General features: G+C 41.2%; 1 long non-coding RNA gene across 1 annotated transcript in view; it reads left to right on the top strand.

Moving 5' to 3' along the window:
* Nucleotides 1-17884, top strand: part of LOC147578544 (uncharacterized) — a 148174-nt gene that overhangs the window by 9401 nt on the left and 120889 nt on the right. The window contains exon 2 of the long non-coding RNA XR_015254305.1: nucleotides 4129-4246. This is a non-coding gene — a long non-coding RNA (uncharacterized LOC147578544). The remainder of the gene's footprint in view (nucleotides 1-4128; nucleotides 4247-17884) is intronic.

The following is a 17884-nucleotide window of genomic DNA, read 5'->3' as shown; positions in this document are numbered from 1 at the left end:
GATTGGTAATCAACTTTCCACCTGGAGAGGGAATTTCGTTTAAAGTTAAAACACACACACACACACACGCACACGCACACGCGCACACAGACACACACACACACACACACTTTCATTAAGAGAAAAAGTTTGCTTGTTTTAAATTATGGACATAAACAAAATGAATGAACATGCCTAAGACATTTTTTTGAATTTTAAATACAGAGATTTGTCTAAACCCATCCCGAAATGTGCTTTTGATGATAAATGTAAATACATAAATTTTAAACAGCGCCAAAAGTAAATGCCGCATCCATAATACACTTTATTGAAAATATTTATATTCCCAGCAGATTGCATTTTGTACTGTGGTATATGTATTTTCAAGAGCATAATCTATAGTTTTCATCAGAAAATGAGTAAAACTATTCATCAATTTCAAATGTTAAGAGCCCACAGTCATCCACTTATATAACAACATACAGGCTTTCAGAATTATGCTGAAATTCTGTTTTCAGAAAGTCTCTGAACAAACTGGTTCTAAGGCAAAGACAGTAAGAATTCAGCAAAACACTGATCTTATTCTGACCTGAAATTAGCGACCGTTAAGAGTAGGTTGTAGATATGTCATGTGAAAAAAATGAATCTATTTGCAAGGGTTTGGGCTTCTGACAGTAATCCAAAGAGTGGTATTGCTAATTTTCATTAACTTTGCAAAATACTCGAGTTTTCTGCCCCCTACGTTTGTTATGACTGAGACGCACTTGTTTCTAAAGGAAACGTAAGCTACAGAATAGCATATAATCTCTTGAAGTTATCAGAGAAACCCTTGCAATGGGCAAATGAGAACTTACACGGACACTTTCACTTAGGTTTAAAAAAGCTCAGAAAAACATTTTGAGAGTAATTCCAGCTGTACTGGTTCCATAGCAACAACTGGAAATACATCCTTACATGCATTACGTTCATGAACAATCGAACCCTACCAATCCCCAAGGGGATAAGAAAGAGCTTGTGTCTTTAATTTCCATGAAGTATCTAGTTCTTCATCTGGTTCTTTCACCTTTTAGCTCAAATGAGAAGGGCCAGTCGTAGCTACGTTTCTCAGACCTGACCGATTCCCTGACACAGGCCAGGAACCACGGAAAACCGGGAAGTTAAGAGATGTCCACTTAAAAGTACAAGCCCACTTAGGATAATGTCGGATTCTATCAAGCAGTTTATTCTACTACTTTCTCTTGAAGTGACAGCTTGCAGAAGGTGGAAACATGGACTAAGAGCGGCTCGCGGCACAAAGACATTAACGTTTCATGGTTTTTGTGTACCAAAGAAGTAGCAGCCCTGTCCCTAAACTGCTGGAGTGAAGGGTTCCCGGCTGGCATATGTGCAGTGACTCCTCTGCGTTGGAAAAGCTGCAACTTGTTAGTACGGTTCCAGTAAACAGAGAGCTGGCCTCACATAGCTAATTAGCTGTGGCCCCGGCTCGCCTGTGCTGGGTAGTGACAGTCTAATCAGAGATGATTGTCATCAGATATCACAGATGTCTCTCCTTGCTGCTCAGCCCAGGCAGGCGCTCGTGCAGTTTGGGGAAGGGAGCGTTAGATGCTGTTCAAAGACACCGGGTCTCTGGGTGTCTCAGCTGCCGGTTCCAGGCAGCTTGTCACTCCTGCCTGCTGCGAGGAAGAAAGCGGGGTTAGGCAAGGGGAGTAGCATACCTGTCGGGTTTTCCGGGAGGCAGTGATGCAATCAGTTTGAAAGGAGCGGTTTCCGAACGAAAAGATATGTAACCGAAGCTACTCGGGACTCTTTTGGAGCCACCTGGGATTCTCGGGGATGACAAATGCTAATTCTCTCAATTTATTATGTATGTTGGAAAAGGAACATACTTAAAGGGGTAAAGAAACAGGCCTAAAGATTTCCAGGCTGCAATCAAGTTTGTGGTAAGAAAAATGAGGCACGATGCAGAGAGGTGCGACTTTAACCATAAAGCAGGAAACTGATGGCCCTTCGGGGCCAGTCCTCTGCCTCTCATGCTCAGCCTGTCCTGCCCACTCCACCCCCACAAGCTTGTAATACCCTCCCCTGGTTTCTGACCCCTCTCCGCAGCCTCCTGTTACCCCTTAGAAGTCCTGGCACTTCCTCTCACCAGGGCTGCTGGTCATCTTCCACCCTGAAGACCTTCAGCCTCCCAAACTTCTCTCCGAGATACAAATGGCCACCCTTCCGCCCTCACCTTCACCACCATCCATGTGGCTTCTCCAGCACTCTGCTTTCCCAGCTCTTCTTGGGCTCTGCCCAGGGCCCCCTTCCTTCCTTCATCCCTAACACTGGAGCCTCAGGGGTTCCACCCCGGTCCTTGTCTAGTGCCCTCTTCAGCTACCGTCTCCTTCCAACCTCCTCCACAGCTGTGGCCTCAACCACCAAGCCCACTCTAGAAATGGCCTCATTTTCCTCCCGGGCTCTCACTTAACTCATCACGTCGTTATTGAACGTATTCTCTAAATATCCCATGGACGCCTCGTACTTCACCTGCCCCAGACTACAAACTCCTCTCTCCTGGGGCCCCGACTGTCCTCATCCTTTGGTTCTCCCTCTAAGCCAGGTCCTCCATCATACCTGCCGGCCTGGTGAAGACTTCACTGTCTCTAGGGTCACCTGAGTGAAATCCGAAACCACCGTGAGCCCCTGCTTCCTTTTACTCCTGAGGCCCGGCTCTCCAAAAGCCAGGCGGTGTCCTCCCCCTCTTCCTCCATGCCTCCGGATTCATTCCTTCCTCTCCATTTTCCCTGTCTCTGGCCTTTGTTATCTCCCTGCTGGGCTGTACTCTTGGCACGGATATGCCCTTCACCCTGCATCCAGCATGGTATTTCTGGAATGCAATCCGACCCTGCCATTCCCATATTCAAAATTGTCAACAGATCCCTAAACGTTGGGGAAAGCCCTGGGTACGAGGCTCCGTCAGTGGACCTGCGTGTTGCTGTCCCCCCCCACAGCACGGTGGCTGCAGTTGTCTCACGGCTCCACGCCCCTCCCTGCTGCTCCAGACACACACCTGGTCCCAGTCTGGTCCCGTCTTGGCATATTTCCTAAAATGCGTTTCCCTGTTCTTTTTTTAAAAAAAAAATTTTTTTTCAACGTTTATTTATTTTTGGGACAGAGAGAGACAGAGCATGAACGGGGGAGGGGCAGAGAGAGAGGGAGACACAGAATTTGAAACAGGCTCCAGGCTCCGAGCCATCAGCCCAGAGCCCGACGCGGGGCTCGAACTCACGGACCGCGAGATCGTGACCTGGCTGAAGTCGGACGCTTAACCGACTGCGCCACCCAGGCGCCCCGCATTTCCCTGTTCTACTCAGCAGAGTAATCGCAGACTCACCTCAGAGGTGTCTTTCCTCGGAAGCCTTGTCTAATATTTCTAGGAGAAGAAAATGCCTCTTCCTAAATGCTCCTGGCACCACATTTCCATACTTCTGTTACAGCTGTGGTTACATTCCTCGGAATGGTAATATCTCTGCCTACTCCTCTTGACCGGGAATCCCCGGAGGGCAAGGAATGTTTATCTCTGTGACTCTTCATCTGGCCGGGTGCCTGGCACACCGCAGACCTTTCAATATTTGTTAAATGAATGAACGAAATAAGCGCGAGGACGAATGAATGAATGACTAGAAACGTATCATTGCACAGGGTCAGGTAGGCCTAAGACTAACATCTTGAAGGTTTCTTCAACTTTCCACGGTGGCTCGGGGAGCTCAGCCTATGTCAAAACGAGAACGGGGGCGCCTGGGTGGCTCGGTCGGTTAAGCGTCCGACTTCGGCTCAGGTCATGATCTCGAGGTTCGTGAGTTCGAGCCCCGCGTCGGGCTCCGTGCTGACAGCTCCGAGCCTGGAGCCTCTTCGGATTCTGTGTCTCCCCCTCTCTCTGCCCTTCCCCCACTCGGGCTCTGTCTCAGTCTCTCAAAAATGAATAAAAACATTTAAAAAAAATTAAGAAACAAAACGAGAACACAAACAGAAGTTGTAATACTAATGGTAATAATAACCGCCATTCGTTAGGCACCTACTGTGTGCCAGTCACCATGCCAAATTTACATGAATTATCCCATTTAATCCAGTGTAAGTCTTATAAATATAACTCTCTCTCTCTTACAGATAAGGAAACCGAGGTTCAAGGCCACATATCTAGGCCTACACTGGCTGCATGGTCCACAAGTATGGTCTTAGGAGTTTTGCACTTTGGAATTTAGCCTGCAGCAGAGATGAAGAGGAGGTATGGAGAACACGCTTTGTATTTTCGGGTGGAAAATAAGGTGGAGGGTCTTACTAAAAGCTGGCCGGTCTATTCCGTCCGCTAAGTATGGTGCCATGCTAGGCTGGCAGTTCTTTCTCTCCATCAGTCAGCTACCTTTCTCAGCTTTGGGGCCACCGGTGAGCCCCTTACTGGTGACAGCCACCTTGGAAATTGCAGGCCTTCATTCTTGAGCGTTGCTCAGGAAGGAACTGGGTTGGAAAAGCATTGAAATGTGCTGACGTGGAACGGAATCCTTGCCCGGGAAGTTCAACGAAAATGTGGCCAGAACCCTCGGTTTGCAAACGAAACATTTTCACAACCCACTTATTATTTGTTAGATGTGATGTTTTTCGCCCCATGAGTTGAATAATGGGAGCCGTGGTTATTGTGGCCCAGGGTAGACAGACCCCAACTGCACACAGCATAAAGAATGCGTGTTAGAGCAAAAGCGAGAAGGTGGGAGAGTTGTTGAGTTTAAAACTTCTGGATGCTTGTAAATAATATTGAAAGGCTGTTTTCCAACATTTAATTGGGTGAAATATAAGGGTCTTTTTATTTAAAAAAAATTTTTTTTGGAACGGGGAGGAAGTGCTGGAAAAAATATGTCTTTGGCCTTGACACTGAAACCATAACGTTCTTGTACCACTCTTCTACCCCCTGCCTTTCTAATATGTTTACTACATTTTTTTAGTCTCTGGTTTGAACTTTATCCTGTCAAGTTTCTGGACTTGTAAGCAGTATGCAACTTCCTAGCAATTGAGGTAGATACTGACTCATTTTAATTCGAACCATTTTGCTGGGCTCATTGAAAACAACAATGGGCTTAAAAAGCCACAACACTGTTAAAAGCACGGTAAGGACCGGGGAGGACCACTAAAGGCTCCTGATTTGAGTGTGAGTTCATAAGTTTAATCATACGTAATCGATTATTTTTACAGGGGAGTATTTTTTTTTTTTAGCCCTGTGGTTATATGGTAGAAAAATAAAAGCAAAATATGTGTGGCCAAGGAAATAAGAATAAGTAAAAGGGTCTAAATAAGCTAAGGCCGATATCAATTCTGTACATAACCAGGTCGAGGAATACTAGGATCACAACGTGCTGTTGTAGCACCTTGCAGTTTAGAAAGGGCTTTCATATAGATGGTCAGTTACGTATGGACTATAGGCCAAGCTTATGAGGTTGGCAGATAAGCATCATCATCCCCATTTTTAAAAAAAGATAACTGAGGTTTAACAAGAGGAAGTAACTCTCCCAGTACAGGTCGGTTCTCTGAAGCCTAGTGCTTTCTCGCCCCTAGAATCACACAGCGTCCAATGTGCATGGGCCCGTGTGTTCTAGAAGCCGCTCTCAGGATGCAGACTCAGGTTTAACTCTGTAGCAGGGTGAAACAGTAAGCAAAGTCAAGATTGTGCAAAAGTTGCATTTCTGGTCCTAAAGCCTGGTTTAATAAAAGCAAATCAGCCTTGATTATTGCCTAAGTAAATGAAAGTGTTAATTAATCTCGCCTCCCTGGTCAGAAATAAAAGCCTGTGAAATTCAAACATACCTGAGGAATGTGAACAGGCAGCTGTGAACTTGTGACAAGGGTGTAGGCACATTTGCTGTTGTTTGCCCCGCGCGCAGTGTGGAGACTGCAAGATAGTAAACACTTAACAAGTGTGGGAAGGAATAAAGGAGGGGAAGAGAGAGAGAGAAAAAGAAAGGAGTGAATGAAAAATTAAAAGAAGGAGAAGAGGAAGGAGGGAGAGACACTTCATTCGCTAATTGGCTGCATTCAAGGTGAATATTAACGAAGGCATGGTTTGGAGAGTTGCCAATTTGTTCTTCCTGCCTCAGCCGTTAGCTGACTGCCTTTCATTAAGTATGAATATATATCCACATTCGTAGATAAGTCAACAGTTCCATATACACCCACACCTTCTAACACATGCGTGCGCGTGCATGCACACACACACACACACACACACACTCTCTCTCTCTCTCTCTCTCTCTCTCTCTCTCTCTCACGGAGCTTCCTGCCTAGCACAAAGGGTCAAACAAAGGTGCGATCGAAGAGGAGGATGAAAAGATTGTAGATGAGGAGGGGATAAGAAGGCACATTTCAGTCGAGAGTTCTATTTCTTTGACTAATTAACATGATAAAATTGAAACGCCCACGTATGCACGCTCACGGAGTTTCCATAACTTGGAAAGTGTAAGGTGGTGACGTTTTGCCGTAACGGGGTTATAAATATTCACCGCCATGTGAAAGATGCTTAAAATGAGAAGCTTTCTACAGATCCTCACGGGGGAGAAAAGAGCCCAACTTCAGAAGATGCTGGCCAAATTATGACCCGTTTCCAACAGAGGGATCCACCTTAAGAAAGGTCCAGAGAGCTCAACAGAAACCAAATACAGTAAGAGGAAGTTGGAAGTGTGGGTGTCAGGCTGTCAGTAATCTGACAGCTAACGTAACTACCCTCTAATCCAGCCAGCTCCAGCCACGCTCTCCGCTGACACCGCCAGGACTGACTGACAGCTGAGGAGCAGGCACTTTTTACAGGCTCAAGTGACATCCAGTCTATTAAGGCTGACAAGCACAAAGCAGAGATTTGCCCTGAATGGTTTGGTACTGAAGCCTAGTAAAGGGGTTATTGGAAAGGTCTTAGAGAAAGTGTCAGACTCCAGCTCAGATGATAACAATATTGTAATGATGGGACTGGACAATGAAGTGCTATGATTGCCCATACGGGCAGTTAGACTGTAGGCGAACGGGGAAGGCTGAGAAGGAGCACACAGAAGCCGACGGATTCCCCAAGGCCAGCGCACCACCATTTGAGGAGTTTTTTTTGGCGATGTGTTCGCCTGGGCCTGGAGACGGTTTCCCAAAGTTGCATATTAATGGTGTGGTCTGCCCGGCACGGTGGTGGGGGTGAAAACTAGGCAGTGAGGGAGGGCTGGGCGTAAACCAGGCAACACGTGAGAGGAGTGTTTGCCTGGGTCACCCCTCAGTTCATCGAGAGGCGTTGACAATATTTTCCAGAAGAAGATGGATGGTAATATTCGGACTACCGCTTTGCTTATTAACTCCGGCTGAAAAGTATATTAGCAAGTGCAGCGACATCACCGTGATTATCGTCGTGGCTGGTTTTGACTGCACTGGCTCCGGCAGGTGCCAGACGCGTGCCAAGCACAACGCCCAGAATTTCTTCAGCGGGCTTTTCTCCGAAGGACGGTAAAATGAATTGTTTTTCCTGAGTGTCATTTCGGAGTTCTCTCTGCGAGGTAAAGAAAAAAGGGCACATATCATAATCCTCTTTTATTCATAGGAAAATGTCCAGCAACGAAAAAATAAATGCCTGGCGCATCGGGGCCCCAGGTCCCTGTCCAGGCATTCTGCCCAGCGTCCATTCCGCTCACTCATTCTGACATTCGTGCCTACCAGTTGTGAAAGAGTTTAAACATCACCAGCTGGTGACGCCCATGATGTAAAAATTCACAAGAAAATTTCAGACTTTGTTCTTAGACTCCCAAGTTTACTTTTTCAAAATTTTTCTCAAAAAGTTAACTGCTAAAGCTTTTCCCATGTCGAACATCCTTGGGAGTCCTATACATAAGGAGAGTTGAAGGCTGAGTGTGCATAGATAAGAAGAATCTTTAAAATTTGAGAACATAACAAACCCCCGGGCCACAACCAAGAAAACAAGATTTTGCCCTTAGAAATCTGGATCTGTCTGCTTGACTTTATTTAAAATGGCTTCGGTGGGGCGCCTGGGTGGCGCAGTCGGTTAAGCGTCCGACTTCAGCCAGGTCACGATCTCGCGGTCCGGGAGTTCGAGCCCCGCGTCGGGCTCTGGGCTGATGGCTCGGAGCCTGGAGCCTGTTTCCGATTCTGTGTCTCCCTCTCTCTCTGCCCCTCCCCCGTTCATGCTCTGTCTCTCTCTGTCCCAAAAATAAATAAACGTTGAAAAAAAAAATTAAAAAAAAAAAAAAAGTAAAATGGCTTCGGTTCTGCTCTGGCTTCTCCCAAGATTTCTCTAAGATTACCCATAAAGAGACCAAAAAAAATGACTAAACTTTATAATACTTCCCAAATGTTAGGAAAGATAGTGATTATTATTTCCAGCATGTGGGAATAATATTCTCAGAACTGTGCCTCCCCCCGCCCCACCACCACCAATGATGCTACGATGAAAAACAAAACTGAGGACTGGCAGTGCTGTGCAGCTGAAAACCAATGACACCTGCCATCAAAAAGGTAAATAGGGAAATAATATATTCCTCTCCATCTGTCTGCCCCGTGGCTGAGAAACTAAAAAACTACACCAATCAAAACACTCAGCAGCCATCCCTTCATTAAATGGATGCCACTTTTTAAGTCAACTGGTGTCCTTCTGTCCACTTTCACTGATGTGAATTTTGAGACTTCAACTTCTAGAAAATGATTCGTGAAAGTAAAGGAAGGCTGGAGGTGGTGCTTTGCATTTTTGAAGGCACAGCACACACACACAAAATAACAAAGTTTATGGATCGAAGCAGGCAAAAGAATACTAGAAGCAGTGTGAAGGTTTTTTGAAATAGTTTTTGATGAGATAAATAGCTTAGGAGCATAGGAGAATCAGGAAACGGAGAGAGAAAAGGATCCTATATATGCCCAGCATTGCCAGACAAGATTAATACTTCCCAATACAAATTGGTCTAGTTGTGCATATTCAGCCTCAAGGGGGCTAACAATGGAGCCACATGTTTTCTAAATAACCAAACTATTGACAAACACCAAAGCTGGAAGATTTCTGCTGGGCATGAGGTCCAGAAGAAGAAAGAGGCCATCTGGAATTTAAATCCCAGAGAAAGCGGAGCCAGTCCCACTGTGACAAATTGAGGCTGAGGAGATAATGCCAAGCCATGAAAGTAAGAAGAAGAAGAAAAGTAGGAGCAAAGAGATAGGCAGTGGAATCTGAGCCAATCCTCCTTCACGGATGCTTAAAAGGGCAATGAAATGTCATTAGGGCTTGTAAAGCTCCAACGTATTCCTGGGAATCTAGAAGTCCATGTACAAGTATAGGACTGGGCACATGCTTAGGAATAACCTGAGAAGGCCCTAACCACTCATCTCTGGCTGACTTGGAGGGTCTGCACAAGCAGGAAAGTGAAGCCTAAGGCAGAGTTGTCAACTGCCTGGCTCAGCGTTGAAGGTGTTCCCCCAAATACACACAGAATCCCTCAGCAAAGATGGAGAGGCTTGTTGTTCTAGACATTTAAGAAAATCTCTCTCCGATCGTTACTGACCACTGAGATGACTGAGCAGAGATTTCAATAGCCACACATGACAAATAACATAGACTTTATGGAACAATTCAGATGTCACTAAATAGATAACAACAACTACATCAAGCAGCAATATCAACAAGTCCTGAAGAGAGGGAAACATCTGATTTCTAGAGAACATTAGAGTATGTAAAATGTCCAGTTTTCAAGTAAAAACTAAAATACATGCAAAGAAACAAAAAAATATAACCAGTATACAGCAACAACAAAAAAGCTATCAATAGAAGTGGTCTCTGGAAAGACTCAGATGTTGGACTTATTAGACAAAGACTTTAAGTCAGGCATTTTAAATATATTTAAAAAAACTCAAGGAAGCATGTCAAAAAAAATTAAAGAAAAGCATAAGAACAGTGTCTCACCAAATATATAATATTATTGAAGAGATAGAAATTGTAAAAAAAAAAATCGTGGGGTTGGAGAGTATAATAATTTAAACCAAAAATTCACAAGGTGGGCTCCACACCAGAATTGGGCAGGCAGTAGAAAGAATCAGCGAACTTGAATACAGGTCAATTGAGATTATCCAGTCTGAAGAACAGAAAGAAAAACGAATTTTACAAAGTGACCATAGCCTCAGAAGCTCAAAAAACATCATGAAGCACAGAAACATACACATAATGGTAGTCCCAGAAGAAAATTAAGAGAAAGGGGTAGAAAGAATATTTGAATAAATAATGGCAGGAAACTTCCCAAATTTGATGAAAAGTATTAATATATACATCCAAGAAGCTCAATGAATTCCAGGTAGAATAAACTCAAGAGACTTATGCCTAATAAACAAAGCGTTCAAAGACCAAGGGAAGATCTTGAAAGCAGCAAGAACAGCACACACTCGTCATGTGGAAGTGGTCATTAATACAGTTAGCAGCTGATTTCTCATCAGAAACCATGGAATCCAAACAGCCGTGGGATGACATGTGCACTGTTGAAGGAGACAAAGCTGTCAATCCAGAATTTCATATTCAATAAAACTATCCTCTAAAAATGAAGGGGAAAATAAGACAAAAATATAAACAACAGACAGACCAAGTAAAAGTTTCTAAATAAGCAACCATCAAAAGGGTCTATTGCTATGAATAAAAACTGAGAGCCTTTTCTGCTAGCCGGTCTCCTTTACAAGAAATGCTAAAGGGAATTCTTCAGGCTGAAATGCAAGGACACCAGATCGTAACTCAATTCAACCTGAAGAAATAAAGCAAACTAGTAAAAGTAACTATATAGGTACATATATAAAAGACAGAAACAATGTACTTTGTGTTTCTCACTACTTTTCCCTCCATCTGATTTCAAAAACAGCTTCCTAAATCAATCATTATAAATAGGTGTTGATGTGCACAACATGTACGAAGATGTAATTTGTGACAAAACCAGTATCAAGGAGAGGAGCAATGGAGCTACTTGTGTGTGTGTGTGTGTGTGTGTGTGTGTGTGTATACATATATGTGTGTGTGTGTATATGTGTGTATGTGTGTGCGTGTATATATATATGTATATATATATGTATATATGTATATATATATGTATATATACATATATATATATATATATTATTGTCAAATTGGTTTCCATACAACACCCAGTGCTCATCCCAACAGGTGCCCTCCTCAATGCCCATCACCCACTTTCCCCTCTCCGCCACCCCCCATCAACCCTCAGTTTATTCTCAGTTTTTAAGAGTCTCTTATGGTTTGCCTCCCTCCCTTTCTGTAACTTTTTTCCCTTTCCTCTCCCCCATGGTCTTCTGTTAAGTTTCTCAGCATCCACATATGAGTAAAAACATGGTAACTGTCTTTCTCTGCCTGATTTATGTCACTTAGCATAATACCTTCCAGTTCCATCCACGTTGCTGCAAATGGCCAGATTTCAATCTTTCTCATTGCCAAGTAGTATTCCATTGTATATATAAACCACATCTTCTTTATCCATTCGTCAGTTAATGGACATTTAGGCTCTTGCAATGGAGCTATTTGGAGCAAAGTTTTGTCATTTAAGTTAAGTTGGCATTAATCAGAGCTAGATTATTATAAATTATTATGTTAATTGCAATCTCTAGGGCAATCACCTTAAAAAATATATAACAAGAAAGGTGGTTTAAATGGTACAATAGAAAATATCTATTTAACACAAAAGAAGACAGTAATGGAGGAATATAGAAACAAAAAAGACACAACATACAGAGAACAAATAAGAAAATGAGAAATATAAATCCCCTTTATCAATAATTACATTAAATGTGGATGATCAAACTAATTAAAAAGCAGATATTGGCAGAATCGATTAAAAATAGCATGATTCAACTACATGCTGTATAATTTTTTTAAGTTTATTTTATTTATTTTGAGAGAGAGAGAGAACACATGGAGGGGCAAAAAGAGAGGGAGAGAGAGAGAATCCCAAACAAGCTCCGCACTGTGAGCCCAGAGCCTGATGTGGGGCTCAAACCCACAAACCATGAGATTATGACCTGAGCCAAAATCAAGAGCCACTTAGGTGCCCCAAGAGCCTCCCAGGCACCCCTCAACTACATGCTGTCTAAAAGAGACACACTTTAGATAGGAAGACATGAGTAGGTTCAAAGTGAAACGTTGAAAAAAAAGATATACCATGTAAACAATGACTAAAAGAAAGCTAGAGTGGCCACACAACATCATACAAAATAGACTGTAAGACAAAAACTGTTCCTAGAGACAAAAATTCTGGGTGGCTCAGTTGGTTGAGCCTCCGACTTTGGCTCAGGTCATGATCTCACAGCTTGTGAGTTTGAGCCCCACATCAGGCTTGCTGCTCTCAGCACAGAGCCTGCTTCAGATGCTCTGTGTCCCACTCTCTGCCCCTCCCTCACTTGCACTCTCTCAGAAATAAATAAAAATCTTTTAAATTACATTCTATAATGTAAAAGGGTCAAGCCATCAAGAAGATATAATTATAAACATATATGCATCTAACGATAGAGCACCAAAATACATGAAGCAAAAACTGACAGACTTGAAGGGAGAAATAGACAATTCAACAATAATAGTTGGAGACTGTAATATCCCACTTTCTGTCTAGAACAACTTGACAGAAAATCAGCAAGTAGAAGACTTGCCCAAACTACAAGCCAGCTTTAAAACACAGCTATCAAACAAAGCAAACATCTATGAAACACCCCACCCAACAACAGCAGAATACATATTCTGCTTCTCAAGTGCGTATGTAAATTTCTCCAAAATAGATCATATATTAGGTCATAAAACAAGTTTGAATACACCTAAAAATATTGAAATCATTCCAAGTATATTCGGCAAACACAGTGGAATGAAGTTAAAAATCCATAGCAGAAGGAAATTTAAGTAATTCACAAATATGTGAAAATTAAACAACACATTTCTAAATAATCAATGGATCAAAGAAGAAATCATAAGGGTAATTACAAAATACTTCAAGATGAGTGCAAATGTATCTTCATGATATGCAATGAAAACAGTGTTTGGAGGGAAATTTATAACTGTAAACACCTACTTAAAAAAAAAAAAAGAAAACTCTCTCAAATGAATAGACTAACCTTCTACTTTAAGAAACTAGGGGGGAAAAAAGAGCAAATTAAAAACCAAAGCAAAAGGAATAAAGGAAGTAATAAAATTAGAGCAGAAAAAATAAATTAGGAGAAAACAATAGAGAAAATCAACAAAACTAAACGTTGGTTTTTTGAAAAGATCAACAAAATTGACAATTAGCTATATGGACTAAGAAAAAAAGAGGACTCAAATTGCTAAAAAAAAAAAAAAAAAAAAAGGAAACATCACTACTGACCTTACAAAAATAAAAAGATAAGGGACTACTTTGAATACTTGTATGTCAATAAATGGATAACCTAAATGATATAGACAGAATCCTAGAAAGGCAAGAAACTAATAAAACTGTTTCAAGAAGGAATAGAAAATCTTAACAGACCAATAGCAAGTAAAATAATGTAATTAGTAATCCAAAAGTTTCCCACAAAGAGAAGTCCAGAACAAGATGTCGTCAGTGATGAATTCTATTAAACATTAAAGAATTAACACAAATTCTTCACAAACCCTTCTAAAATACAGGAGAAGAAGGAACACTTCTCCAGTTATTCTATAAGGCCAAACACATCACAAGAAACAGAAACTACAGATTAATATTTTTAATGAAAATCCTCAAGCAAATACTAGCAAACTGAATCAGAAACATACAGAGAGGATTATATGCCATGACTAAGTGGGATTTATCCCAGGAATGCAAGGTTGGCTCAACATATGAAAGTCAATCACCATAATACACCATATTAATAGAATAAAAATCAAAACCCACAGGATTATCTCAATAGACACAGAAAAAGTATGGGACAGAATCTAATATTCTTTCATGATAAAAAGACTCAGTAAGTTAGAAGGGAAATTCCTGAACCTGATAAAAAGGTCTCTACAAGAAAGCTCACAGCTATATCACACATACAGTGGAAAGACTGAATGCCTTCTTCCTAATATCAGGATTAAGTCAAGGATGCTCACTCTTGCTTTTACCAATTTTGTTCAACACTGTAGTATGTGTCCTAGCTAGAAAAATTAGTCAAGAAAAATGAAGTTAAAAGGGAATATTGGGAGGGAAGCAGTAAAACTGTCTCTATTTGGAGAAGACATAATGTTGCACCTAAAACACACTAAGGAATAACAAAAAAATTTTATAGGCAGTAAACAAGTCCAGCAGGTTGGCGGAATACAAGATTAATCTGCAAACATTAGTTGTATTTCTGTGCACCAACAATGAACAATCCAAAAATGAAATTAAGAAAACAGTTCCTTTAATAATAGCAGCAACAGAATAAAACAGGAATAAGCTTAATACTTAAAACATCATTGAAAGCAATTGAAGAAGACCTAAATAAATGGAAAAACATCCATTGTAATGGATTAGAAGATTTAACAGTGTTAAGAGGGCAATACCCTTCAATTTGATCTATAAATTAAATGCAATACCAATCAAAATTTAAGCTACCCTTTTTGCAGAAATTCACAAACAGATCCTAAAGTTTGGAAAACGCAAGAGATCCATAATAGCCAAAACAGTATTGAAAAAGAACAAAATTGTCCATCACAATTCCCAATTTCAAAATGTACCACAAAGCTACAGTAATCAAAACCGTGTGGTACTGCCACAGGTTGGACTTACAGATCAGGGTCCTAGAACTGAGAGTCCAGAAATAAACCTATATGTTTGTGGTCAATTGACTTTTGACAGTGGATCCAGGACCATTCAATAGGGAAAGAAGTCATCTGAACAAACGATGCTAGAACAACTGAATATCTACAAGCAAAAGAATGAAGTTGGACCTCTATCTCATACCATATGCAGAGATGACCTTAAAATGTATCAAAGACCTCAGTAGAAAACTATAAAATTCTTAGATGTAAACACAGGTATGATTCTGCATGACCGTGGATTAAACAACATTGTCATAGATATGACACCTAAAACCCAAACAGCCAAAGGAAAAATAGATAAATTTGATTTCATTAAAATTAAAACCTTTTATGCTTCAAAGGCAAGAAGCACATGAAAAGATGCCCAACATCATTACTCATTAGGAAATGCAAAACTACAATGAGATACACTTCACATCTACTGGAATGACTATAATTTTTTACAAATTAGACAATAACAAGTATTGGCAAGATGTGGAGAAGTTGCCTTATATCTTGCTAATAGGGATGAAAATGGTGGGGCTGCTATGGAAAATAGTTTGCAATTCCTTAAAAAGTTAAACATAGAGGGGCACCTGGGTGGCTCAGTCGGTTAAACATCCAACTCTTGATTTCGTCTCAGGTCATGATCTCATGGTTCATGAGATGGAGCCCTGCATTGGGCTCTACACTGACATCACAGAGCCTTCTTGGAATTCTCCCTCTCCTCCTCTCTCTTTCCCTCCCCCTGCTCATGCACTCTCTCTTTCTCTCGCAAAATAAATAAATAAACATTAAAAAAAGTTAAACACAGAGTTACTATATGACCCATCAATTCCACTCCTAGGTATATACCCCAAAGATTTACAGCATATGTTCACATAAAATGTGTATACATGTGTTCATACCAGCATTATTCATAACAATAAAAATGTGGAAACAACCCAGATGTTCATCAATTAATGAATGGATAAACAAAAATGTGGCATATCCATACAGCAAAATATTATTCAGTCACAAAAATGAATGAGCTATTAAAAATGCTACAGTATCGATGAGCCTTAAAAATAGGCCAAGTGAAAGAAACCTGACACAAAACGCTACATGTGTGTACATTACATTAATTTTATATAAAATGAATTTGGTATGGCAGGAATAAAAAAACTAATATAACTGTGAATGGCATTGTTGAATCACTATATTGTACACCTGAAACTAATATAACACTGTATGTTAGCTATACTGGAATGGAAAGGATAAAGGAAAGGAAAGGAAAGGAAAGGAAAGGAAAGGAAAGGAAAGGAAAGGAAAAGAAAAGAAAAAAGAAAAAAGGAAGGGAAAAGAAAGGAAAGGAGAAGAAACAAAAAAAAGGAAAGGAAAGGAAAGAAAGGGAAGGGAAGGGAAGGGAAGAAAGGGAAGGAGGGAAAGAAAGGACAGAACTGTGAAAGCCAGAGTGCTTTTCTAGGCAACAATTTAATGCTACCACGTTATGATCAAGTAAAACTAATTTTGTGCAAGTAATTTAATGCACTCTCTTCAAAGAATTCCAAGTTCTCACTTCCATCTGATGAGAACCAAGATTGAAGCGCAGCGAGCTTCCCATGAGGACACAGAAGCAAAAATCAGCATGTGTCCCAGCAGGCAAGGCCCCCAGAGTTTATCTGTGACCCTCTGCCTGAGAAGGACCCTGGCCAACATCAAGTGAGCTTGATTTCCTGCTCTGTCTGTACTTTGTATCAGTCATTCAGCACATTTGTCAAGTGTATTCCAGAGACGCCATTTGTCAGTTCCTGAGGAAATTCCAAATTAGTGAGGCCCTAGCCTCAAGGAACCCCCAACAGTGGTAGAGATGCATATAAATTTCCTACCATAGGATAAAGACCAATCATGTAACATTTCAGCAGAATAGAAATGTCAGGGAAACCATGTGTGCCTGGAAATTTACCTTTCCAGTTGAGACTTAAAAAGGTGGATTCTGGAATATTCCTGAAACCCAGCTGAGAAGTACCTGAAGGGAGGAGGGGCGAGGAGGAAAAGTGAAGATGGAGGGTGGTACTGGATGCAACGTAAGTGGTTATTTTTATAGAGACAATCAGCATTTAACCTTAACTTTGATTCTTACAGACTGTGTAATTTGGGGCAATCCATGCAATTCTTCTCTGCTTCTGTTTCTTTGTGTAATACAAAGATAATAATAGCATCTATTTCATGTGGGTATTTTGGGGATTAAATAAGGACCTATGAAGTGCTTAGCAGAGAGCCCGGTACAACGTCATAATCATTCAGACCCATTAGGTCCCTCCTCCCCCAATTGATTCTGGAGGCATCTGATGAAATAAAGCTAGCATGGCATGTCTTTAATGAGGATTCCCGCTTGGAGTTAAAAACTTAAGGCCTTTTGGAGAATTTTAAGATAGGTAATGTTCAGGGTTTTGTTCTTACATATCTTGGATGGATCTCTCAAACCGTAACTCTAAATCTGGGACTATTAGTGGAAGTCTAAATGGTTACTGTTACCGATGTTACCGATAATGCCGAACACCAATTAAATCATCTACTCTACCCTTGGTGGACTCATCTGTCACTATGTTGTATACGTAACTTACACTTTTTTTTAAAGTTTATTTATTTTTTAGAGAGAGCACACAAGCAGGGGAGGGGCAGAGAGAGAGAGGGGGACAGAGGATCCCAAGCAGTCCCTGCACTGACAGCAGCGAGACTGATGTGGGGCTCAACTCATAAACCGTGAGATCATGACCTGAATCGAAGTTGGAGGCTCTGTTGACCGAGCCACCCAGGTGCCCCGCAATTTATACTTTTAAAATAACAATGTTGACTCTCCAGTACTACGATTCAGAATAATCCAAGATTTCCAGATCTTGATAAAACAATGTAAAATCCATTAGCATTAGAGCCAAAGCTTCCCTCCTACACATTCCAGGAGGTCAATACTATTTTTTATTCTGGCCGGCATAAATATTTATTGGCTCATGAAGTCATACTGAATAACATGGACTTGCCTAGTGACCCACCCCGTCTCCACTATAATTCTTGATTATGGAGACTCTTGACCATTGGAGGAAAATTCTGACATAAAAGGAGTGTTTGAAATACGAGTTAGCT

Source organism: Puma concolor, chromosome C1 (assembly GCF_028749965.1).
Source record: "Puma concolor isolate L17-30 chromosome C1, mPumCon1.1.hap2, whole genome shotgun sequence".
Lineage (NCBI taxonomy): Eukaryota > Metazoa > Chordata > Mammalia > Carnivora > Felidae > Puma > Puma concolor.
Note: the sequence above shows the minus strand (reverse complement) of the source record. Positions and strands in the feature narration are given on the sequence as shown.